We start from the raw sequence: 26,059 nt of genomic DNA on the forward strand, positions 1-26,059 counted from the left end.
GTCCCTGAAAAATTCAACCTGAAGGTTTTGAAAGGCTATCTTGTTTGATGTCTGAACCAACTACATAAAACCAAAGCAAACCAAGCCCCCAAAGAATCAGTACTCTAGTGTGGAGTGAGTGTGCACGCGCATACACACACACACACACACATACACACACACACACACACACACACACACATATAATTCCGTGTCAAATAATCAGAAGGTTGTATTAAGACTCTTCTTTGTAGATTGTGTACCACCAGGTCTCTTATTCTGTGCTGTTCTCAGGAATGAAAATGGCATCATTAACAGCAGCAAGTAGTACCTTAGTGGCGAGAGTCCCCAACATTGTTGAATGCTTACAGTACACTTTCAGCATCTTATATATTCAAACAACACTGAGAGGTGAGTGGAACAATGACCCATTTTACAGATGAGGAAACTTCAGTACAGAAAGAGTAACTTTTCCGTGTCACACACTTGCGAACATCACGTTGGTTGAATACGGTATGCCAAGTATTGAATTAGAGCAGGCTTCCCAAACTGGATAGCTTGTTAGAACAGAAGCTCCGTGAGTAAATCTGTGGTGGGACCTGAGAATTTACATCTCTTAACAAGTTCCCAGGCTGGCGAGGCTTGCTGTCACAGAGATGAGGGCAAAGCCCTACAGAAAAGAGGGGCGAGAAACTCTTCTCAGATGCATTTTATCTGGGACCCTTGCTAACTCCGTTTTGGGCCATTTTTTAAAAAATTATAAGCCAGCTATTGAGGGTCTCGAGAAGGACGATGAAATGTTCCTTTTGATTCCGTTTTGCTGTGTGACCTTGGAGCACTTTTTTAACCTCTCTGTGTGGCTGTTTCCACATCTGTGAAGTGAGGAGGATGTTGGGTTTTTGTGAGGAGTATCTGAGGCAGTGTTGAAGTAAAATGCCTCCAGGTACACAGGTATGTTGTAAGTGCCCCACTTACAACCTCACTTAGGAACCACTGAACTCAAGTCTGGAGGTGCAGTGATTGAACCAGAGGCGGCTGTAGTTGCTTCCCTCCCTGGAGCTTACGCGTGTGGGTAGATGAATGAAGGAAGGAACGAAGGTCTCACGGGGGAGAAGGGGGAGGGGGGAGGATACCGTCGCAGTGCAGTGTGGGAAGAGCTATGGCCGGGGTCAGGGCGGGAGGTGCAGGGAGCAGAGGGAAGAAGCCATCTCAGTCTGGAGAAGGCTTCGTGGAGGAGGTGGCCTCGGGGGATCGAAGGTACAGGACGCGTCATCCAGGCGGAAGGAGGGAGCGAGTTTATGCCCAAGGAGCAGCAGGTGAAAAGGCCCAGAGTTAGGAGAGCAGGAGGCGGGAGAGCCAGGATGAGCTGGGGCTTTCCTGTTCATCAGTGTGAAAGCTGCACTTGCGGGCTAGGGATGCTGGGGCTGGGGCTCAGGAATGGAGGAGGTGAGGCTGGAGAGGAAAGAGCAGACAAGGCCTGGGATTTCATCCTAAAGGCAGCGGGGGAGCCCCTGCAGGATCTTCAGCTGTGGGACGGCAAGATCAGTTGTGCGCTGGAGAAGGTTGCAGTCACTCCCAGGCTGGAGCTGGTCCACCACATAACCCTGCCAGGAGCAGTAGCAAAAGGCCATGAGAGATGAGGGCACAGCACTGAGAGAAGAGGGGCGAGAAGCTCCTCTCAGCTGCATTTTATTTGGGACCCTTGCTAACTCCTTTTTAGACCATTGGAAAAAAACATTATAAACTAGCTATCGAGGTCTCGAGAAGGATGGTGAAATGTTCCTTTTGATTCCGTTTTGCTGTGTGACCTTGGGCCACTTACTTAACCTCTCTGTGTGGCTGTTTCCATATCTGTGAAATGAGGAGGATGTTGGGCTTTTGTGAGGAGTATCTAGGACAGTGTGGAAGTAAAATGCCTCCAGGTACACAGGTACATTGTAAGTGCCCCCCACGGGTTTGGTGTCTTTATTAATTTATTTGACTTAGTATTTTTGCTTTCCTAGGAGAGATGATAAGGCTGGATATTTCTCTTTCATCTCTGGTCTCCGTAATTAGCCTGTTTTCTTTAAGAAAGAGAACAAAAGTCTCTCCCAGTACACAATCGTAAGTGCTTGTCCTCTTTGACTGTCTTTGTCCTTTTTTTTTTTTTAAAGAAGTAATTTCATGGCTCGTGCACTTGAGAATCCATCAGGAAAGCAGGAGGAGCAGGCCTTAGCTATCAGGCAGACGATCGCCCCTGCTGGGCACTCATTGGCAAAACACAGCTCTGTTAATTAACACAATGTGGGATTGGAGCTCTCTGCTTCTCTCAAACTCGCCTTTTCTCGCTTGGGGTTTGCACTGTGGCCTCGCTCCTCCTCTGATCTCTGGGGACACGTGTGTCTCTGGGCCACCCCCTCTGTCCTTGCTCGTCCTGGGCTCAGCAGCTGGCAGGACAAGGCCAGGTGCCTCCCACACACTCACCTGTCCTCTATGCATCTTGTTCTGTCTTTTCTTTTCTTTCACCCCAAAATCCCCCTCCCCTGCTTTCTGGAAAATTTCCTGATTTCTCCCCAGTATAAAAGGAGACTAGCATTTCTATTCTGAGCACTTTGCTTTGACTTGGCGTGCCTCCCTGGTCTTCGGCAAGGTGCCTGGGCTGTATAATGAGCCTCTCTCTGCCCCGCAGCTGAAGCCCCATGTAGCCCTGCTGTGCGGATGCAGACGGAGCCAGTTCCCCCAGATGAAACCCCTTCATAGATGCGCTCAAGAGTCAGCTCTCCAGCTCTGGTTGTTCTCACTCTCCTACTTCCCTTGAGACTGTATCCTCAGGCATTTTTTGTTTGTTTGTTTAACATACTGGCTTGGTCAGGAAAAACCAAATGAACTTTTTGGCCCACCCAATACAGGCTCAGACCGTAAAGAATCCACCTGCAATGCAGGAGACCTGGGTTCAATCCCTGGGTGGGGAAGATCTCCTGGACGAAGGCATGGCTACCCTCTCCAGTATTCTGGCCTGGAGAATCCCGTGGACAGAGGAGCCTGGAGGGCTACAGTCCATGGGGTCACAGAGTGGGAGGTGACTTAGAGATTAACACTTTCACTTTCAATACATAAACCAGAGCTAGTAATGGGTTGTAATCCCCCTACACGCAACTCTGGCCTGGGACTGGTCATCAGAGACCTAGAAAGAGCCGGCTCAGGAGGTGAGGTGACTTGTGAAGTTCTCCGTGAAGTCAGGTTCTAATCCAGACCTCCCAACCTCTGTTTTGATATCAGTTCTGAAGGAGCTTGTGTGAAAAGTGGGGAGGGCTGGACCGTGCAATGTGTTGTTGCCATTGCCACACTGTCACATCAAAAATGATCCATCATGGCCACTGAACTGTGTCCTTAAGAATGGTCACAGTGGAGGAGACTTATGGAAGACCAAGGATGGCATCAAGAAGGCTTTCTCTCAAGGCTCTTGTTACAAATTCTTTGATTCGGTTTGGCCTTTGTCTGTTACCTTTTTAATCACTAAAATAAACATCCTTGAATTAAAAAAAAAAAAAAGAATGGTCACAGTGGTACAGTTTCTATGATGTATGTGTGTGCAGGTGCGCCTACTCATGGACTGTAGCCCGCCAGGCTCCTCTGTCCATGGGATTCTCCAGGCAAGAATACTGGAGTGGGTTGCCGTGCCCTCCTCCAGGGCATCTTCCTGACCCAGGGATCAAACCTGCGTCTCTTGCGTCTCCTGCATTGCAGGCGGATTGAAAAAGTTCTGGAGATGGACAGTGGTGATGGTTGTACAACAAAGTGAATGTATTTAATGCCAGCAAACTCTACCCTTAAAAACAGTTGACATGGTTACTGTGTTATGCAGAGGCACAGTTTTAAGAGGCTGGGGAGGGGCACCAGAACTGATATCAGTTTCCTTCAGAACTGATATCAAAAAAGAGGTCGGGAGGTCTGGATTAGAACCTGACGCCGCCGAGGACTTCACAAGTCGCCTCACCTCCTGAGCCGGCTATTTCTAGGTCTCTGATGATTGGTCCCAGGCCAGAGTTTGGTGTTTTAAAAATGAAAACACTTTCAAAGCACCAAATGAACATGTGTGGGAAAACAAAAAGATAAAAATAACTGTTCTGAAAGCCCCACTTATTGATTCAAAGACACTTTCCTAGCTTTGGGACGTAAAAATGTATTATTTGTCATTTAGGTTGTTCACAAAATTATCGTGTTTTGTGTATTCAGTTTAAAAGTATAACTCAGACACCTCGCCCGTTTGTCCAGCGTATTTATGGAGCCTATGTGGGAGGCACAGTGCTCAGCACTGGAGAAAACAATCAGTGCAAAGTCACTAATTGAATTTAATGTAAAACGGTCAACATTTTTCTTACACATAGCTGAACAAGCTGCTGAACTTTCAGAATCTAGCCTCTCTTGGCTCTTGTGGATTTTATTGGTGACTCTCCTTCAGGTCTGCTGCAAAGAGGCAAGTCCAGGTTGTCTTTGCGGCCAGGCTTCTGTTGCAAAGAAACAAGGAAATGAAGTGGTGGAGGAGAGCCCTGCATTCAGCTCCACCCCTTCCCTGGGTCCCAGCGCTTCCAAAACTGGGCTCTGTGGCAACAGTGACTTCACATTTGGGGGTTTCAGGCTGAGCTTGAGTGTATGCCCCTCACATCCCGGGATCACCGAAGAGGATCTGCTTGAGCCAGCTTGTTATTTTTTCAGTGAGAAATGACCCCCATTGGGCAGGGTGTCCCTCTGAATCATCTCCAAAGCATCACGTTGTTATGACAATTATGTGACTTAATAAATGCAGAGTTTTTAGGACAGAGCTGTATTCAGCACATGGCAAGTGCCAGAAATATGCTGTCCTTATTATGAGGCAAGGCACAGTGTCAGACCCTATGGACGAGCGTGTGGAAGGCACAGACCAGCTATAAAATCTGACCAATGTTTGGATGCTCTGAATCAACCTCATTCAGGTAGAAATTGTCCATCAACCTGCTCTAAATGTGCCCCGGGCTTTCGAATTGAGGCCAGTGCTGGATCTTCTCTTGTATTTCTGCTTTTGAACCAGAGGCCCAAGAGATTTACAGCAGCATGAGTTGGTTGACAATAAGATGCATGCTGTTTATTGACCAAAATAAAAAAAAAATACTTTCACTTAACTTCTGCACTGAGCTTCTGGAATATGTTGGGTTTTATTTGATCACAGCTGTTTGCAAAAGAGCATTTGGAGAGATTCAGATAAGAGAGTGAAAAGAAACTGCTTTGCCAGAAACGTGGAGTGTTCTGGGGACTCAGAACCAAGCCCAGCCAGTGTCTAGTGTCCCCAATAGCTCATTTTCTTGGAATGTCTAATATGTCATGTGTGATCCCCTCTAACCCTCATGTTTTGAGGGAGACCCTGTTATTAAGCCCATTTTACAGGTGAAGAAACTGAGGCTGAGAGATGACCAAAGCTGCATGGCTGGCAGGAGCCAGTACTTAAACCCAGGCAGTCTGACTCCAGACGTTTCTGAGTCTCAAGATTCAACATTTCCACTCTTAATGAAAACACACCACTGTGACTGGTGAACTCTTGCTCTTTTTAGACCTTTGGAAGAACACTCAGCTTCACCATGTCACAAAGAAGCACAGATAGTAGCACTCTACTGCATGTCGTGATGGTCTTTTACATGACAAAAGTTGTCAGTGGGTCAACCAATAATATTTCTCGAGCACTTTCTATGTGCCAAGCATGGTGCCAAGTGTAAAGCAATTTTCTACTGTTCTGCATCCTCTAACATTCAGGATTTTACAGCTGATACAGATGCATACACAGCTTCAGGGCACATATACATGTCTTATTTCTACTTGTCTGTAGACAGCTGATTTCATTTCATTTCGTGGTGTTTCTCCACCCCAGTCACAGCACATGTCCCTCAGTCTATAATCATTTCAAGTCACACTGGCACTTCTTTCATAGCTTCTTGTGTCTGTTCCGATTTTGACAGTGACCTACAGCAAGATTGCTGAGTTGTTGTTTAGTCGCCAAGTTGTGTCCGATTCTTTTGCGACCCCATGGACTGTAACCTACTAGGCCCCTCTGACCATGGGATTTCCCAGGCAAGGATACAGGAGTGGGTTGCCATTTCCTTCTCCAGGATATCTTCTCAGCCCAAAGACTGAACCCACATCCAAGTTTCATGCATTGGCAGGAAGATTCTTTACCATTGAGCCACCTGGAAAGCCCCAGATTGCTTAGTACACAGATACAAAATAGTGTTAAGAGTTTGAAAACTCAACAAATAATATAAGGACTTCTATTAATATGCATTGTTCATCAAGGGCAGAGACGTTACAGGAGGAAAAGAAAGTCTGTCCTTTGGTAAGCTCTTGGTTTCTTTGCCTGGGCATCCTCAGTTGTCTTGCCTGTAGGTAAAGTCATTGAGAATATTTAGTGTGTAGCTGCTCAGAGGATTTTGTTCAGAGCCTGTTGATGGGGAAACCTTTGTGATCAGGCTGTGGAGGCCAGAGGATGCTCAAAGAGCCGCTTGAACTTCCTCCATCCTTATACACCTTACCTAAGCCCAAGGACTTCAGTTTGTTGCTGAATTTGTTTCTGAATCACTCTGAATATTTTCCTCTCTCATTGTAAATGCAATACATGCTTATTCTTGAGAATCTGGATGTCACAGAAAAGGATAAAGAAGAATATAAAAATCTACCATAAGCTTCTTCCTGCATGATTAGCCTTTTGGTATATTTTCTTATGTTCTTTTCTTCTTGCTTCTTCTTATTATCATTTGTGATTATAATAATTGTTATTATATGTCTGGGAGCAGACAGAATATACAATTTCATATCTTGCTCTTTTCAACATCATTTAATTTCTTTAAAAACATCATTTTTATGGCTGTATAATGGCCCCTAATGTGAGTATACCATCATTTATTTAACCCTTTCCCAATTATTGGAATAGTTTAGGTCATTATTTTCCCTTTTCACAGCAGGGTTTTTAATGTCTGTGATACACTTCTTACATAGAAGGACATGTTTGGCCAGCTTATAACATTTGGAAATTAATACTTCACTAGAGAATATCTGCAAATGACTTTAATTTCTCAAACTAATTTACTATCTAGAAATATGGAAATTTCAATGGAAAAACTAGTGTCTGGCTTTTATCTCTGTTTATCCCCCACACCCACAAATACACTAAGCTATGTGAATTTATGTTTATGTACTTAGTAATGGCATCTCCTTAACATAAACATTATTTAACTTTGACAATTAAATGATCCCTACAGGGTGCTAAAAGTTGGGTAAATTACATGTGTGTGTTATTACATAGTTTGGTTTTTGCCACAGTCAAGTATCAGGAAGACTTTGCAGAAGATTCAGAGTGGAGCTGAGCTGAATGGGTCAGAACTGGACGCATAGACACAGAGCAGGTGCTGTCTCTCCAGCATCAGGAAAGGAAAGAGCCTAGGAGGGCAGGGAGTGACCCTGGAGATGGATGAGCCATCCAGATGGCCACAGCACAGAGTCTGTGAAAGAGAGAAAACAGAAAAGAGGCTGTGGTGGTGATGAGGGCCAGCTATGAAGACCCTTAAACTAGACTCTCGGTGTGGACCTTACTCCAAGAGTCAATGTGGAACAATTCAAGGTTTTAAGCACAGAGGGAGAGAGTGAGATTTGCTTTAGGGGAATTAATCTAGCAGCAGAGCGTGAAACGAGTTGGAGCAGAGAAATCCTGAGAGGAAGGACTCTGGGGAGCAGGTCACCAAGTAGGAGAAGGGACTGGTGCTCACTGAGCTCCTACTAGGGGCTGGATGCTGTGTGTGCATTTCATGTAAATTCTCTCATGTTATCACTTGTCCTTAGAGATGAGGAACTTGAGGCTTGCTGGAGGTCGTGGGGTTAGAAGTTATGGAACCAGATATTAACCCTAATAACACAGTTCAGGCTCATTTGACTGTACCAGGGGTGAGTGCAGGAGGGCCAGGCAGAGGCAGGAGAGAGGGGAATGTGTGGGTTAATTATCATGGAAGCAAAATTGGGGGAACTTGGTAACTGATCAGAAATGAAGGTGTTAAAAAAACGAGGAGAATTCAAAATCCTGCTGGGATGTGGCCTATAGTCATGCGGATGATGAGGCAGTTAGTGTAAGTAGAGGAGGAGCCCTTTGATGGTGAAGATGAGGAACTGGGTGTTAGAGCTTCAGAAGTAGAAGTGGAGGCAGACCACCCTTGCCAGGGTGTCCAGAACACCCAGGGGAAAGGTCTGCACCCCAACGTAGCATTAATAAACATCGGAGTAGGGGACATGTATTTCTCATTTATGCAGGTAACAAATATATTGCAGTGCGGCCTGAGTACAGTTTAATGTAAGTTCAAATAAACTTTAACTCTACAATAAACAGGAATACTCTCTTTAAATCCTTTCATGAGTCATAAGTTCCCAGAAGTGGGGAGGGGACAGAGGATGAGATGATTGGATGGCATCACAGTCTCAATGGACATGAATTTGAGCAAACTCCAGGAGAGAGTGAAAGACAAGGAAACCTGGTATGCTGCAGTCCGTGGGGTTTCAGAGAGTCAGACAAGACTGAACGGCTGAACAACAGCAAGTTTCCAGAGCCTGAAGGAGCCAGATTTCAACCTCCTTTTGATTCTAAAACCTTAAATTTTCTTGCCCTGGGTTCTCTGGAACCTTCTAAGCAGCAAGACAATAAGTTCTTTGTTTATAACCTGCACAAAAACATTTAGATGACTCTGCCAGTAGAGTTCATTCTACCCACAGACCCGTGAGTTACAGCACAGGGTCCAGGGGAATGCACCCCCCAAACTTCTGCACCCAAATCCTACAAGTCCAGCAGGCTCTGACTCTTTTCCCCTTTTCTAGTACCAAGGATAGGGACCCTACATGGCGGAAATGAATCTGAAACTCGAGAATTGCTCTGTGATGTTGGTCTGGAAGACACAGGAAGTATAAAGACCCGATGAGCTGATGTCACTACACAGCTTGAGTACGGTTCCTTTAGAAGTCATTTGAGGGGTAGAAACTATCAGCTATCAACATATAAACATCTTGCCTTAGATATTTTATCTCCATCATGCTTAAAAAAAATTCCATGATCCATTTATTTCTTTTTTTTCTAACTTGGAAGTAAACCAAACACACTGGTTCCCTTGGAAGAACCGGAAAAAAGTTTTTGGCCAATGTTGCCCAATGAGTTTTTACTAATCTGTAATGACCTTGGCCTCATTCATATGCACGTTGATAGAACCAGCTTCGATGGCCTGCCACAGAACAAAGGTAACATCCAGGACAGAGGGAGAGATGGGTGCTCGCGGGGCCAGAGGGGTGGGCTTGCTCTTCTCTTGCAGAGCCAGACACAAAGTACATAACAAGCATTGACTTAACAAAAGACCCAACAGCCAAACACTGGCAAACATCTAAAAGTGAATGACTATACTTGAAGCATGAAAAAGGTTTCCAGTCACGTGAGACCCTTCAAGCATAGAAAGCAAACCATACATAATGGAAAACATTTGAAAACATAAAAATGAAGCCATTAGGCATCACTTTTCAACAAAAGGAGTAGAAAAGGCTTTCTCATCGACTGACTCTAAGTGAACTGTGTACTGTCAACAGTGCCTGGCTCGTGGTAAGTAGCGAATAAGCGTCAGCGTCTTTCTCCCTGAAAACTGATCTTCTGGGAGACACTGTGGGCCCCTACTCCTTTGGGTACCTACGGAATGGGAGAGACTCACTCATTCCTTAGTCCTGTGAGGCTTTAGCGCTCCTACTATGTATTCAGTGCTGTGAGAGCTGCAGAGAAGAAGCGATACCACCCCAGTTTCTAGGTGATCAGGTGAGCACACGAGACACGGCAGACAGCAGGATAGGAGACCCAAGGCTTTCTGGAGCAGCAGCCTTCTCCAGGGAAGGGCTGGAACCTTACCTGTCTCTGCAGAACAATACCTGGATGAGGGATGGAGCCCTGCAGGTGGTGAACATGTGAGTGAGTCAGCGAATGGATGAGTGCCCTGAGACAGAGATTGACCCACAGGTACCCGCCACGCCGGGCACACCCTACGTCCTGTGGAATGTGCTTCTGGATAGAACTACTCAGGAGAGTTTCAGAGAGGACGGGGGTCTGAGCGCTACGTGGCTTTGGAATAGGAATGGTGTAAACTCACCTGGGTGCTCACCCACTTCCTAACCCTCCCCCACCTGCCAAGCTCCACCCTCTCTTACTTCCCTCGTATCTATTTCTAGGCCTTACTCTCCCAGCACTTTTATGGCCCTTACTCTGTACCAGCCTCATTCGAAGGGACATAAAAATATAATCCCCATAACAATCTTTGAGGTAGGGACTATTATTATACCTGCTCACAGGTCGGGAAACTGAGACACAGAGCCAGGAAGGTCACATGGTTAGCAGGTGGTCCATCTGGAATTCAAGCCCAGGTAGTCTGACCCCCAGACTCAGTGTTTCTCACCACCAGCCTCTGCCCCCCTTTGTCAAGGGGAACCAGGGACTTGCCTGGCTCACGTACAGTCTACACTTTTGATTTGGATATGAGCCAGCGCATGAGAAAGGGTGTTACCTCTGGTATCTTTGGGTTCATCTTCTCTGCTAATTCTTTCTCCTCTGCAGAGAACTACACTCAAGTCTTGCAGACTTTGGAGAAAGAAAAGTCTCCCTCAGGGTCTCTCTGTTTCCTTCCTCTTCACTAGAGTCAGGCTGCTTGCAAACAGAGGCTTGAAGAGTAACTTTTACTTCCTTACCGCCCATTCATTCCTAGTAACTCAGTGAGGTTGACTTCCACGCAAGGAGCCTGTGACAAGGTCATGGGGGACCTTCTAGTTGTGAATCTAGTAAGCTCCATGTGGAAGAGACCATGCCTAGCCTATGAATTGTGGTGCTCCCTGTGGCTGGCGTAATGCCTTGCAAACATTTAGTGCCCAGCAAGCCTTTGCTGACTCTCTTATGACGTTAGGTCTTATTTGACCTCAGCATCCTCAGCTGTCACTGAAATCTTTTTCTTATCCCTCCCATGATGGCCCTCATGCTGGATTTTGCCCTGCCCTTCTTGGCTATCCATTCTCATTTTCCTTCTCTTCCTCTTCTCATCCCTTAATTATGGGTGTTCACGTTCTGTCTTCAGCCTTCTTTTCTTCTCTTTTATACACCTGCCCTGAGAGAGTACGCATTCAGTCCTACAGTTTTAACTCTGTGGTTTTGATATCAATATGCCAAGCACTGATCTCTTTCCCACGAGATCCATATAGCCAGTGCCATAATGGACATCTCCAGTGAGATGTCTGTTACACACTTAACAAATTCAACTTGGCATCCTCCCTTCTCTTACAAGATCTGCCCTTCCCATTCTCCCTCCTTTCCCCTCTCCAAAAAAATATAAAATAAAACGAGATTCAAACAGAGAAGCAACATTCTCTGCCTCTTCTTCTCCTGTGTATCTGGGTCAGTGACATCACCTCATTTCCCCTTATCCAAGCCAGAGACCTGAGAGTTGGCAGTGACATGTCCTCCTCCTTCGTCTCTCGCATTCCACCAATCACCAGTTCCTATAAATTCTTCTGCCTTTCCCCCCACTAAGTTCTAAAAGAATTTTGCTGGTTATACCAAGTACTTCTTTGTTTCCAAACCTATCACTAGGATTTATCATGTGGCTCTAAGTCGACATGTTACACTGATAATTGTGAAGAGAGAGCTATACCTTTAAAAAATATATTTATTTATTTATTTATTTATTTATTTATTTACGGCTGTGCTGGGTCTTTGCTGCCGCTTGGGCTTTTCTCTAGTTACGGTAAGTGGGGGCTACTCTTTTGAGATGCACAGGCTTCTCATTGCGATGACTTCTCTTGTTGTGAAGCATGGGCTCTAGGCACATGGACTCGGTAGCTGGGGCTCCGGGGCTCTAGAGCACAGACTCAGTTGTGGCACACGGGCCTAGTTGCTCCGTGGCACGTAGGATCTTCCCAGGCCAGGGATCAAACCTGTGTCTCCAGCACTGGCAGGTGGATTCTTTACCGCTGAGCCTCCAGGGAAGCCCAGGAGAAAAGACTATCATCGTACAGGATGGGGTCAGCTCTGCAGTCTTCCTATTATTCCTCAAACATGCTAAGCAGATTCCCGCCTTGGTGCTTTTGCTTCTGCTGTTTCTTCTTCCTGGAATGCTTTCTTCTCAGATATGCACCTGTCTGTTCCCTCTCTTCCTCAGGTATCTGCTTAAATGTCCCTTTATAAAGAGCATTTCTAACCTCCCTCTATTAATTAGCAACTCCCCCACTTCTGCCCCATTACATTTCATCCCTTTTACCTACCTTATTTTTCTTCACAGCACCACCACCACCCATCATGGTGTGACAGATATGCATATATGGAAACCATTTGTCTCTTTCCTTGGAAATTACATTTCAGGAAGCCAGGGGCCCAGTTCTGTTGTTGGACGTAGCTGTGGCTTGCTAAACATGAAATGAATGAATAAATGAGTATAAGTTGACTGCAAAGAGGGAATTTCTGTTGATGAATTGTTTTCAAGTAGAGGGTATGATATAATTTTAGTTTCCTTACAGAGGCCCCTTTCTTGGCAAGAGCTTTAACTCTCTGCCAAAGAAGCCTGGGTCACTGATAGCCTCCAAAAAACAAGCCACGAGCGCCACAGAGGAAGGCACAAGGGGAAAGGAGAGGACATGCAAGTCCACTCATTCACTGCTGGTCACTGCCAAGCATCTCCGTACCAGCGGAGACATCCAGAGTGGAAGAAGGCTCCCAGCCTTGTGCAAGGCATGCAACCTCCTTGATTTATGTTATCTGCTTGATTTATGATCATTCGGCACTCCTCAAAAATAGCTCCAGGATGCAGTGTTAGTGTTTTAGTAACACACTCATTATTTTCAAATTGTGCTCCATCTCTTGAGCTAAAGACAGGCTGGCGTATGACAAAAGCAGGGCTGAGAATCACAACTACTAGAGTAGAATCATCTGGTCTACCCTCAGACCTGTGGGCAGGAAAGGTATTATTATCCCCATTTCAGAAACCAAAGGAACCCCGAAATTATAGGACTTACCTGAGGTAATAGAATTAGTGGCCGAGGTCAAAGGTCAGATCCCCTATTGCCCAAGGCAGTGGTCGCTCACTATTCCATGGTCCTTAGGACTCCAAAGCACCTTTATTTCTGCCGCATTGCCTGTTCCTGCCATCCCATGCACATGACTTTGGAAAACCTATTTGCTGGTATGTGGAGAGGATCCTGGTGGACCATTGTCCCTAGGGTTGCAAAGAGTTAGACACAATTGAAGCAACTTAGCACACTTAAGACAGAGGCAAACACATACTTCTTAGGCTCTTCATCATCGTACTTCTAAATTAGAAAACAGAATCTGCTGGGATTGCAAATTAAAGATTTGGGGAAGGGCCAAGGAGGGGGAGAGGCTATTGATCTTTTATTTCTCATGTTATGTGTAATGACTGATGTGTCCTGAAACTGCTAAATATACATTCAGTTCAGTTCAGTCAGTTCAGTTGCTCAGTCATGTCAGACTCTTTGCGACCCCATGAACTGCAGCACGCCAGGCCTCCCTGTCCATCACCAACTCCCGAGTTCATTCAAACTCTCGTCCATCGGGTTGGTGATGCCATCCAGCCATCTCATCCTCTGTCGTTCCCTTCTCCTGCCCCCAATCCCTCCCAGCATCAGAGTCTTTTCCAATGAGTCAACTCTTTGCATGAGGTGGCCAAAGTATTGCAGTTTCAGCTTTAGCATCAGTCCTTTCAGTGAACACCCAGGACTGATCTCCTTTAGGATGGACTGGTTGGATCTCCTTGCAGTCCAAGGGACTCTTACGAATAATACCCACTGGGTCCATTGTGTTTGTTCCTCGGCCTTGTAGCCTGCCAGTGAGCATAAGTGCTCACTGGCATTTGTGGTGGTGCTTTACAATTTACAAAGGGCTATTGTCACAGATCTTATTTGGTCAATGACTCCAGGAGACTGTGGATCACAGTGATGAAAAGCCTGGGTTTTGGAATCTCCAAAGGCACCTTCTTCCAAGCTGCCTGACTTGGGGCAAGTTACTTATTATCTCATCCATAAAAGGAACATTATAATCTCATCAATTTATTGAGAAGATTACATGGGATAATATATAGGAAGTGCTTAGGACATGCCTGGCACATAAAAAATGCCAGCTGTATTATTATTAGCATTATTATCATTCTGGTTTCCAATATGACTTTTTGTAAGATCATTTTTAACCAATTTATTGAAAAACCTGCATCTACGACTTTATTTTTTTCCCCACTACAACCTTCTTAGCCTGGTCTTTCTGGCCTCCTGTTCCCAGTTTAATCTCTGGCAGGTAATCTAACGGTTTCTCGGGTAACTTTCAGGTGTTCGTAAACTGTCATTTGTAGACATTAACATTTGAGTCGGGTCTAGTGTCAGAAGGTCAGTCTTCTATCTGGTCTAAGTCTCCTCGCTTCCCCCGTGCAAGGGCTTGGCCCCCTACAGGACGCCTACAGGAAGAGAGAAGTGCACTTCCGCTGTTTGCTCCCCTTCAGCTCTACTACTTCCGGTTCCTCTGAGGGTTGGGGGGTGGGGCGGGGCTGGAAGAAGTATGATTAAATGGGTCCTGGGATCTAGTTTGCCTGGTGGCATTGCTTCTGTTGGCACCCTGTGTGTAGCAAAGCCCCCAAAGCTGCTCTGTCTCTTGCAGGGCACCTTCATGATTCCTTTGGAAAAGCTTCTCAGTGACTGATGTCCATCACTGTCTCCTGATGTGGGCAACACTGTCTCATCTCTATCTTCCAACTGACCTGGTCCCACTCCCTCCTCAGCCCCCAGTTTTGGTGCCCCCGCAGGAACTCTCGTGTAGTAAACACACCCTACCAGGCGAAGCTCTTGGATCTTTTCTAGGAACTGCTAGTCTTCGTTGGCATTCATGTGGCCCATGGAGAAATCCCAGGACCCTTCCCCACCCAGACTCAGGGTGTGTAGCTTTGTCTCCACTTCCATAGGAAGCTCTAACCAGCTTCTCGCCTCATTTTGGGGTCCACATGTAGGTACAATCTGCAGCATCTTCTTAACTCTGGGGCGCCTGTGTGCTGCTCTCCAGCTGGTTCTCTTAAGTTTCTTCTCTTGGCTTGAGGAGATGGTTCTGGTGGTGAGAGGGGGGATGCCCCATACAAGAAGGGAACACACAGAGCACTCTGCTGACTCTCTTCTAAGAAACCTTCCTCATCAGTCTCTGCCGCTTATCTGCTTCTATGTGTAAACTGAAGGTGGCGAACACACAATAAGTTGCAAAACCCTCATAGCAAGTTCTTAAAGTGTTAGTTGCTCAGCCGTACCCGACTCTTTATGACCCCATGGACTGAAGCCCTTCAGGCTTCTCTGTCCATTGAATTCTCCAGGCAAGAATACTGGAGTGGGTAACCACTCCCTTCTCCAGGGAATCTTCCCAACCCAGGGATCGAATCTGGGTCTCCTGCATTGCAGGCAGATTCTTTACCATCTGATACACCAGGGAAGCACAGCAAGTTCTTACCCTTCTCTTTAAAAGTGCTGTCCATTGAAATATAATGCAAACCATAACCCAGTTTAAAATGTTCTACTAGGCCCATTGACTATGTGAAAAGAAACAATAAAATTAATTTCAATAAAAAATTATCTAATCCAGTATATTAAAAATACTATCACGTCAACAGGTAATCAGTATAGAAATTATTGTGATATTAGATGAAAACTCATCCCAGGGCTTTGACAGCTGGCTACGTATTTTGCGTGCACACAGCTCAGGTGCTTGATGGTGATTTCAAGTGCTCAGGCTGCACGTGTGGCCAGCGGCCCCCACAGAGCTTTAGAATATGGAGGGAGCAGGCACTCACCATCCACTGTTCCCAGCTTCGTTGTTGTGCTCTCTGTATTGTTCTGAGGCTGCAGAACTGAGTGTTTGGTGTGACCTGTGTGATGCGTTCCAGCCAACACGTGGAAAACTGGGGCTCATAAATGCAGGTCACCTGATACCGCAGTCAGCATTTTATCTGTTTCTGAAGCATCGTGCTGCTCAAACAGAAATCGTGGTGTTTGTGCTTGAGAATCTCATGTTGAAGGGACATGTAGCAGGGGAGAAGATGCCTACAGAGACATTCATGCAAGTCTCCTGAGGTCCTTGGGTGTCCTTGAAGTGCCTAGTCCCTAAAACATGGGATGTAGTCAGTCCTGAGGGGACCTGCACACCTCACTGAAAGCATCACCTGCAGAAAGATTGGCAGCTGGGTCAGTGACATCTTAAGAGTTCTATCTGCATGCTGGTCTGAGCTGGAGCTGCCGGGTGAAGGAAGCCCTGCCCTCCAATGGCAAGTATTGGGTCGGCCAAAAAGTTCCTTTGGGTTTTTCCATACAATGGTATGGACAAAGCTGGAATGATCTTTTTTGGCCAACCCAGTATTTCCACAGTCCACACTGTTGGCCAAAGAAGAGCATGGCAAGTCTTTTGTGTTCACTGTTTTGAAAGGCTAAAGAAACTAGTTAGCAGCAGTGTGTCTTTAAGAAGGGGTTGCTCATGAAAAGGAATCTGTGGCCAGGCCTGAGATCAGCGTCTTCTATCTCTTCAGTTTGCCTCGTTGTTTGTGCTTAAGACTTTAAGAAACGTAAAGCTCACAACTCCCACAGAACTCCAAGGCTGATTGTTAAAGTAACACGCTCTCCTTGCAGAGAGGAACAAACAAAACTCCAGATGCCACAACCCAGAAAGGCTCCCTGTTGGCATTTGGGGTCCTTCTCCCTTGCCTCTCCTGCACAGGTGGACATGCACGGATGCACACCTGTATACCCACAGCCTAGGGGTCATATGGAATCGACAGTTGATATTTCGTATATTCCACCTGTGCCTTATTTTTCATTTAATGGTCTGTTATGAACTTTCCCCCATGTCACTGACATTCTTCAAAAGAGTAATTTTAATAGCTGAATCATATTCCATTATATTTTATTGAATGTGAAACTCCCTTCTGGGGTTTGAAGCGGCATGGAACCTGAAAATGACTGAGGAATGGAAAGGGCATGGGCAGACGGGGGCCCTTTCCCAGGCCTGATTGGCTGTGTGACCTTAATCTGCTGAAATTCTACTGTCTTCATTTTTCAAGTTTACAAAGTGAAAGAGAATCTCCTGTGTAGAGCCCCTGGGAGGCTAATGGGTGTGTCCTATGTAAATTGTCCAACACAGCGCCTATGCATAGTAATATGCACAATAAATGTTCATTCCTATTTATTTTCCCCTTTCCTGGGCCTTTCAGATTCTTTGCTATTAACCAACTCTCAGGTGCCTGCAACATGTTTCTAGAAAGCATGGCACTCTCTAAGGTGTGCGTGTGTCTTTTCTTTATATTTGTTTGTATTTATTTGCTAATTTGGCTGCACCAGCTCTTAGCTGCTGAGTGCAGGACATAGTTCCCTGACTAGGGATCAAACCCAGGCCCCCTGCATTGGGAGTGAGGAGTCTAGCCACTGGACCACCAGAGAAGTCCTGCCCCTGTGTCTAAGCTCCCATCTCCTGTTTGCATTGTGGGAATTCTCTAGGGGCACGATCTTGCCACCCTGATTTCTGTCCTCCACCTCAGAGCAGGTGTCAGTGACACGTGATCCAGAGGAAGATGTCTGTGTGCTGGTTGGAAAAGCATTTCCAGACATGAAGCAGAATGAGAGGAGAATAAGGTTTATTAGCAGGAGATGCTGTTAGAACAGCGGGCGGGCTCAAGGGCAAGCCAACTCCTTTTGTAGGCTAGTAGCCAATTTTTGTAGCCTCAAGAGAGAAAATTCCAACTGGAAGGGTGGCATTAGGATGATTGCTTAGGATGCTATAGGTGGGCAATGGGATAGGTATGGGGTCAGGGAACTGGCTATTTTAGATCAGGAGGCCTATGGTAACATTTGCTCTGGGGCTTGGTTTATTCCAGAAATGTTTGTCCTGTGACCTCGGTATAAGGCTCCACGGAGGAGAGGTGGGAGCTTATCTGGGGTGGCACAGAGATTGTACTGGTCTCGCTCCTGGCAAGAAGACCCACCTGTACCCCCACCCCAAGGACAGAGACCTAGGCAGCAAGCAGGTGTATCTGGTTGGCTGAGCTTCCTTCTCATCATTCCTGTCTTCAGTCTGTGCTGTTGGCTCAGCAGTGTGGCAGTGGGAAGGAGGAAGTCATTCTGAAGGGTTTTGGGTTTGGGACTCTGCCTCTGTCAGTTCTAGGTTTTTCCCCTCTTTTCTCTCCAGGCACTTGCTTTAGCTGCTGACCAAGCTTTCTTTCATCAGGCGAGCACACATTTTGCAATTTGCCTTCCCTTGTCTTGACAATGGATGTGATTTGTATATGGCACCATCACATAACGTCCCTATTTATGGCAGCTCTCTAATCCGGAGGTAGGGTTGGAGAGCAGGAAGCTGCAAGCCCGTCTCTGACCCAGAAACCACTCCTTGTTTCTATAGCAGCTACCTTCCCCTGTGATCTCTTCCTGACTTGGGGGCATGGGGGAGGAAAGAACAGTCTGTTGGGATTGTAATCTGTGAGGTATCATATGGGCTTGTTAAACTTTATGAGGGTTCCCAGGTGGCGCTAGTGGTAAGAACCCACCTGCCAATGCAGGAGACTTAAGAGACCTGAGTTCGATCCTTGGGTTGGGAAGATCCCCTGGAAGAGGAAATGGCAACCCATTCCATAGGAGCCCCCACGTTACATGGTTCTTTGCAATCTGGAACCTGAACTTATTTTGATGTTTTCTTTGTGTACACGATTAAAAAAAAAAACAACTATGTTGAACTGTTAAGCAAAAGTTGATGCTGGCTTTTAAAAATAAGATTGGAGAGAGAGGTTGGCTTCAAGTCACAGTGACATTTAAGATTGGAGGGAGAGGTTGGCTTCAAGTCACAGTGACGTTTAAGTCACATCCTCCTCACCCTGCTTTAGTCCATGGTGCATCCAGTTTTAGAGGTTGTTACAGGGTAGGGGGTGGGTGATATCATTGAGCAAACATTTATTGAGCACTTGCTTATGCCAGGCAATGTGCTGGGAACTGGGAAAACAAATAAACCAAGCACAACCACAGCCCTGAGAAAGCTTGCACTGTCGGAGGAAAGGACACATAAGTAATTACAGTAAGATGGTGATTATCAACCAAGTGTTATAGGAGCCTCAAGCACTGGATGCCAGTGTTGGCTAAAGAAGCGCCCCAGAAGCCTCCCAGACTTTCACTTTTTTGGGAGATTTCAGGGATGCTGTGGAGAAGGCAATGGCACCCCACTCCAGTACTCTTGCCTGGAAAATCCCATGGATGGAGAAGCCTGGTGGGCTGCAGTCCATGGGGTCGCTGAGAGTCGGACATGACTGAGCGACTTCACTTTGACTTTTCACTTTCATGCATTGGAGAAGGAAATGGCAACCCACTCCAGTGTTCTTGCCTGGAGAATCCCAGGGACGGGGGAGCCTGGTGGGCTGCTGTCTAGGGAGTCGCACAGAGTCGGACACGACTGAAGTGGCTTAGCAGCAAGGATGCTGAGAAGCTTGCTAGGTGATATGTGTGAGTAGCCATGTTGGCAGAGAGCTCAGTGCCATCAAGGAAAGGGGGGAACGTGCCAAGCCTTCCAGAGAACTGCAATTTCTCATGACCAGAGCACATGGGGGCTTGGAGAAAGATGGAAGCACAGGGATGGGCAGAGGGCACTTTTTATGGAAAGCCAAGAACTATTTTGGGCTTCCCATGTAACTCAGTTGGTAAAGAATCTGCCTGCAATGCTGGAAACCTGGGTTTGATTCCTGGGTTGGGAAGATACCCTGGAGAAGGAAATGACAACCCACTCCAGTACGCTTGCTTGGAGAATCCCATGGACAGAGGAGCCTGGCAGGCTACAGTCCATAGCGTCGCAAGAGTGGGATACATCTTAGTGCTATCTTCCTTAAGAGCTATTTTGTTTTCACATAAAAAAATGGTTTCTTGAATATAACTTCATTAGGATGCCAAACCAACTTACACCCTGGAAGAAAGCCATAGACAAAACCTTTCCATCATAAATACAAAGAAGACATCCAGATAGGTTCCTGGTCCAAATTTGTGAGCCACTTCTCTGTTTCAGTGTTAATTGACTAGATCACTCAAGAGTGATGGTCTTGTGCATTCTTGCTTCTAGATCCGTTCAGTGCTCACTGCAAGAGGTGAGCAGGTTTCGAGCAGCCTCTTTGGCCCCCGGCACCTCTGCTATTAACTGCTGTGGCCTCCAGCTGTTTGGGTCCCCCGAGGATAAGAAGCATCCACACTCGAGATTTGATACTTCTTATTATTAACAAACAGAAACATAAAGCCTGCACCTCAGCCTCTCCTGGTACCTGAGAGGCGCAGGAACAGATCTCAGAAGGTTGTTCCCTCTGGGTACCAAATCCTTAATTAGGGGCTCATCCCAACATGCTGCTCAGCTGTTGTATGCTTGTGTGCAACATGTGAAAGAGATGTAGTGCATGAAAAAGAGAAAACCGCTCTAATTTAGGTGACTCCACTTCTTGTATTACTCTAGCCTTGTGTCAGGTTCTATTCTAAGCAGTTTATGCGTATTATCTTGTTTAATCCTCTGAATAACCCTTTGAAGTAGGTAGTGTCATAACTTCCACTTAAAGATGCGGACATTGAGATCTAGGAAGAGGGACCAACTTGCTCACGTTCGCACAGCCAGTAGGTGGCAGAGCCCGGTTTTGAACCGGGGCAGCCTCGTTCCAAGAATCCGTGCTTCCATCCCCATCTGTTGAGCCTCTGTGTGGTTTGTTGTTGTTGTTTAGTCGCTAAGTCGTATCTGAATTTTTTTGGCCCCATGGACTGTAGCCCTGCCAGGCTTCTCTGTCCATGGGATGTCCCAGGCAAGAATACTGGAGTGGATTGCCATTTCCTTCTCCAGGGGCTCTTCCCAACCCGGGGATCGAACCCACGTCTCCTGCATTGGCAGGGAGAAGCTTCAGCACTGAGCCACCAGGAAAGCCCTCTGGGTGGTTACCCAGCACCAAAACTCCCTCTTCCTTTAGAGATGGATGCTCTGCGGTGACTGGTTCTTGGAATATTCCTTCCTCTATGAATCAGCTTGTCCTGAGTTGATGCCACAGCTAACATGCTCATTGCCCACCCTTTCTCTCCACCTCTTACTTTCTAGATTGACCCCCTGGGGTTTGTCTTCACCACCATCCTCTGCCTTTCAGCTGTCGCCTTGCACCCCAAAGGGACTGATTAATTTGCAAATGCATGTCTAGCTCCCAGAGCAGCTGATGCTCTTCCGCCTTTGTAGCCAAGGCAGCACCCTTCTCGCCCAGAGGTGCCCCTTTTGGCCAGCAGAGGAGGACCGTGACCTTGTTGGTTTCACAGGCTCTTGACCCTGGACCGTTAACACAGTGTCCACCCTCCCATCTCCTGTCTTTACTTCACACAGCAAGTTCTAACTCAGACCTACCCTCACGATTTCTGTTTTTTGAATGAGAAAAAAATTCCAATCCTCATCAGTGTTTTGTACAAGGTCTTTAAAGAGCAAATAGAGATTCATAGCCTCCATATATTTTCCTTCTCTGAGTAGTGTTTATTTAAATGCAGATGTCCTGGTTTCCCGTCTAGAGTTGCAAGCAATACCTTTCAATTTAAATGTTAATAGGAGTGTAAACTTCAAATCAAAAGTTTTCCACAAGGGAGAGCTGCGTCTTCTGGTTGTATTTGATGGTTCTCCTGGCCATTCTCCCTCCACCACCCTCATCATCCACCCCCCTCAGCCCACTCTTTCTCACTGTGCTGTCAGTGTTCTTTTCCTAAAAGGATTAGAATGCACCTTTGTCATTTTGAACACTAGACTCTCAAACATTAGGATTGTGGAAGACAGATATTAGACTCAAACCCAACAGGACTCCTGGGAAGATTTTTCTTTATCTCAGCCTTTCCCTACAGAGTCCAGCTCAACGTTCCAAATTCTTTCTAAGGGGATTATTCTTTGTCCGACCCTGTGCAGTATTTTTCCAAGGCTTCAGATGGATGAGTTTTGTTTTCCGCTTCCCCTTCCCTCTCCCCTTCTTTCTACAAAAAAGCAGGAAGAGATAGGGAAAGAAATAACAGTTGATCCTTGAACAACACAGGTTTAAACTCTATGGATCCGCTTATTTGCAGGTATTTCGAAAGGCTACCCACTCCAATATTCTTGCCTGGAGAAGCCCGTGGACTGTATAGTCCATGGGATTGCAAAGAGTCAGACACGACTGAGCGACTGTCACTTCACTTTTGCTTTCAAGAGTACACGCAGCAGTAGCACAAGATGAGTGGCTGACTGAGTCCCTGGATGTAGAACCTTCTGTCTTCTGTGAGTGTACAGAGAGCTGACTACAAGCTGTCAGTGGGTTTTCCACTGTGTCGAGGGTTGGTGCCTCTTAACCCCCTCATCGTTCAGTGGTTAACTGTGCAAGCTGTGTAAATTCCCAGGTGCAAAGTACTGCTGTGGGCACAGTGAACAAGCACAAAGAATTTAAAAAAGCAATTTCTCACTCCTAAAGAAATGAAATTAACACATAGGATAACACAGATGGGATGGAATGGGGCCATCTATATGTGAGTCATTCCATAGGCAGAGTAGCCTTTGGGATTTTCTCAAATACAAATAAAAAGCAACAAAGATTTAAAGATAATGAAAATAATATCTAATGCCTTAAATACAAATATGATGCCTATAATAATCTTTCTAAGGACCTTAGGATCCAAATTTTGTGTGAGAATGTGATATCTGGCTTCATCTTCCTTTATTTCTTTATTTTCTCTTTCCCCCATTTCCTTGTGCTGTGCGCATTTTGTAAGACTCCTAAATATTTTGGAACAAGATCGGACTCTTACTCCATAAGTTAGAATTGATTTTATACTATAAATTTCAATGATTTTGATTCCATTATTATAAGGTGTGTTATTTTTGTTTCAGAGAATCCTTTTCCATAGACTCTTGTTCTTATGTTGTGGAAGCAAGCTATGTTTCTTCTCTTGTCTCTTGGGGATATTTATATTGATTTAAAATTTTATTTTAAAATTTAAATATAATTTTTAAAGGTTATTTTCCGTTTACAGTTATTATGAGATATTGGCTGTATTCTTCTTGTTGTAAATACAGTGACTCCTTGAGCTTATCTACACCCAGTAATCTGTTTCCCCACCCTCAGCCCTGCATTCCCCTCCTATCCCCCCCCCAACACTGATAGGCGCTAGTTTACTCTGTATGTCTGAGTCTGTCTCTTTTTGTTATATTCACTAGTTTGTTGTATTTTTCAGATTCCACTTATAAGTGATATACAGTATTTGTTGTTCTCTTTCTGGCTTGTTTCACTTGGAGCATGATGCCCACCAAGTCCATCCATGTTGCTGCAAATGGCAAAGTTTCAATATTTTTTATGGAATACTGAATAGTATTTCATTGTGTGTGTTTGTATATACGTGTATGTGTGTATGTATATACATACGTACATATATATCATATTTTCTTTCTCCATTCATCTGTTGATGGACACTTAGGTTGCGTCCATATCTTGGCAATTGTAAACAATGCTGTTATGAGCCTTGCACATGTATCTTTTCAAATTTAGTGTTTTTGTTTTTTTGGATATATACCCAGGAGTGGAATTGCTAGGTCATAGGGTAATTCTATTTTTAGTTTTTTTAAGAAAATTCCATGCTGTTTTGTACAGTGGCTGCTCCAATTTACATTCCCACCAACAGTGTACAAGGATTCCCTTTTCTGTACATCCTCACGACAACACTGGTTATTTGTGGTCTTTTGACGATGGCCATTCTGACAGGTGTGATATGATATCTCATTGTGATTTTGATTTATATTTCCAATAATAATCTTTAATTTCTCCTCCCTGCCGGTTTGTTTCTTCAAGTTCTTTTTCTTCCAACTTATAGATTTTCTTCATATCTGGGGCTGCCTGAAAGCCCTGAGTAGGCAGTGGGCTCGTCAATGGGAAGCTTTGCTGTAGATAGTTGGAGGGACTGCTTATGCCTCCCTGCCTCCCGCCACACACACAAATAGTAATGTCTCTCAATATTTTCTCGTGTGCTGGTCATCACCAGAAAGGTCTCTCCCAGCTTCCAGGCTATAGGGCAAAGGCACAGCAGTCTGCTTCTGGGAACCAGGCAGAAGAGGTCTGGGGTCTCAAGGGTAAGCATTCAACATTCTGTAGGTGCACAGACTACTTGCCCTGTGTGCAATGACCCTCAGTTGTGCTGACCAGCCGTCACCTGAGCTTACGGACTCCCAGTCCTAAGTACTCCCTCTCCACCCTGGGGGTGAGGAAAAGGGGTTATGCCTCAGAGGTGTGGAGTAGCCGAGGGGAGCTAGGGTTCTCATTCCATCCCAAACAACTTGTTTGAAATCCTTGTTTTAATCTCCCTCCCCTCTGCTTGACTTGCTGATGCATAGTGATTAATGCCAGTTCCTGAGCCTTTGGGGGGTTTGGCAGGATTGCTTTCAGCTTCCCACCCCCCCACCCCTCTGCTGGCTCTGGTCTTGGCTTGTTAGGTCTGTTGAGAATTATACTGTCTCTCAGTTTTGCAGCTTCCAGACTTCTGTTGCCGCCATCTTCTTTTCTGGTTTCCCCTTCCATGTGAATTTCTGTCTTTTAAAAAAATCTTGTAACTCTAACCCTTGCTGTATTTGGGAGGAAAAATGCTAGTTACATTTTTTTCCATCTGTGATGATGATCCTGTAGGTCTTTAATTAGATTATTAATTTTATTTTCCCACACAACTCAGTACCCCAACTCATTCCTTTTAAGTTTACTGGTTTGAGACTGTTGATCAATAAATTATTTAGCTTCTCTAAATCCTGTAAAATAGGAATATTTCTTGTCCTGCCTACCTTTAAGTTGTTGCTGCAGCTGCCCTGAGTTACCATGTGGGTCTGAGGGCAGAATAAACAGCTGTATGTGCATGGCTCTAGCAAAATCAGGCTCACCGGGTGATGGTGAATATCCTCTTGGGTCAGTGAAAATGCTCAGGCCTGACCTCTGGTTTTCATCCTTCTTTCTAGAACAACAACTGAGCCTGACTCGGTTTCTGTTGACAAAGCCTTTGGGAGAGAGCAGAGTGCAAATAGTCTGTGTTGGAGGCACAGCCCTCCCTGACCTGGGAACACAGATGACTATTGTCTGTCTCAGGGCTTTTGGAAGAGGGATTATTCTCTCCATTTCTGTTTCTGCCTTTTGCTCTGTTTTCTCCTAAGTGACGCACTTGGCTTTCCTCCTCTAGCAGCGATACCTTTCCGTTCTGTAATGATTGGCATTTCCCTTTTCCTGCCCACCCCTCTTCCCCATCCCCATCCCAAGTACACATAGCTCACAGGGACCCATTATCCATTCAGTCCCCCAGGCGTCACCTTTGCTCCCTTGGGTCTGCATAGCCCTGGGGCCACTACCCACCAGGAAGGGGCTCTGTGGCTTCTGCAGGGCTGTCCTCTCTAGTGCCACTAGAGAGTCTTCCTAGAAATTCTAGGAGAGTCTTCCTAGAAACCGCCCTGCTACTGAAAAGGAAGCCAGTGGTTTCACAGGGGCATAGAAGGGAAATTTCCTGAGCTGTTTAAGGGGATATAAATAAATCTCCTTTAGACTAAAAATACCCTGGTCTCTCATCTCCCATTCCCATCACCTCTTTGCCCTTGACTGCAGTGGAGAGTGGATGAGCCCCCCGTGGCAGAGAGTATCCCACGGCCAGGAATCAGTCCCAGTGGAGTGGGGAGGGGACCTTTTTCCACCAAGGAGGCAGCCCAGAGCTGACTGCCTGAAGTCTGTTGTGACAAAGGAAGAAGGGGCGAAGGGACTAAGGCTCGTGGCCGTGGAGAGGTGGAGGGGCCTGGGTGACCACAGGCAGTTGAAAGGGAAAGAGGTGTGGCCCAGCAGGCAGGAAGGTCCTCCCTTCTTTCCAGCCAGCCATGGGTGCCTGAGCACGGAGCCTGCTCAGGAAGCCTGGCACACATTTGAATGCTGGATCTAACACGTCCTCAACAAAGTTCCTTCTGGAGTGTTTAGTGATCTGAGCAGTCAGAGCA

General features: G+C 45.9%; 1 protein-coding gene across 2 annotated transcripts in view; it reads left to right on the forward strand.

The window, feature by feature from the left end:
* TMEM178B (transmembrane protein 178B) overlaps positions 1–26,059 on the forward strand; it is a 410,618-nt gene that overhangs the window by 339,494 nt on the left and 45,065 nt on the right. The gene's annotated exons all lie outside the window — the stretch shown is intronic.

The sequence above is a fragment of the Ovis aries genome, chromosome 4, assembly GCF_016772045.2.
Source record: "Ovis aries strain OAR_USU_Benz2616 breed Rambouillet chromosome 4, ARS-UI_Ramb_v3.0, whole genome shotgun sequence".
NCBI classification, from domain to species: domain Eukaryota; kingdom Metazoa; phylum Chordata; class Mammalia; order Artiodactyla; family Bovidae; genus Ovis; species Ovis aries.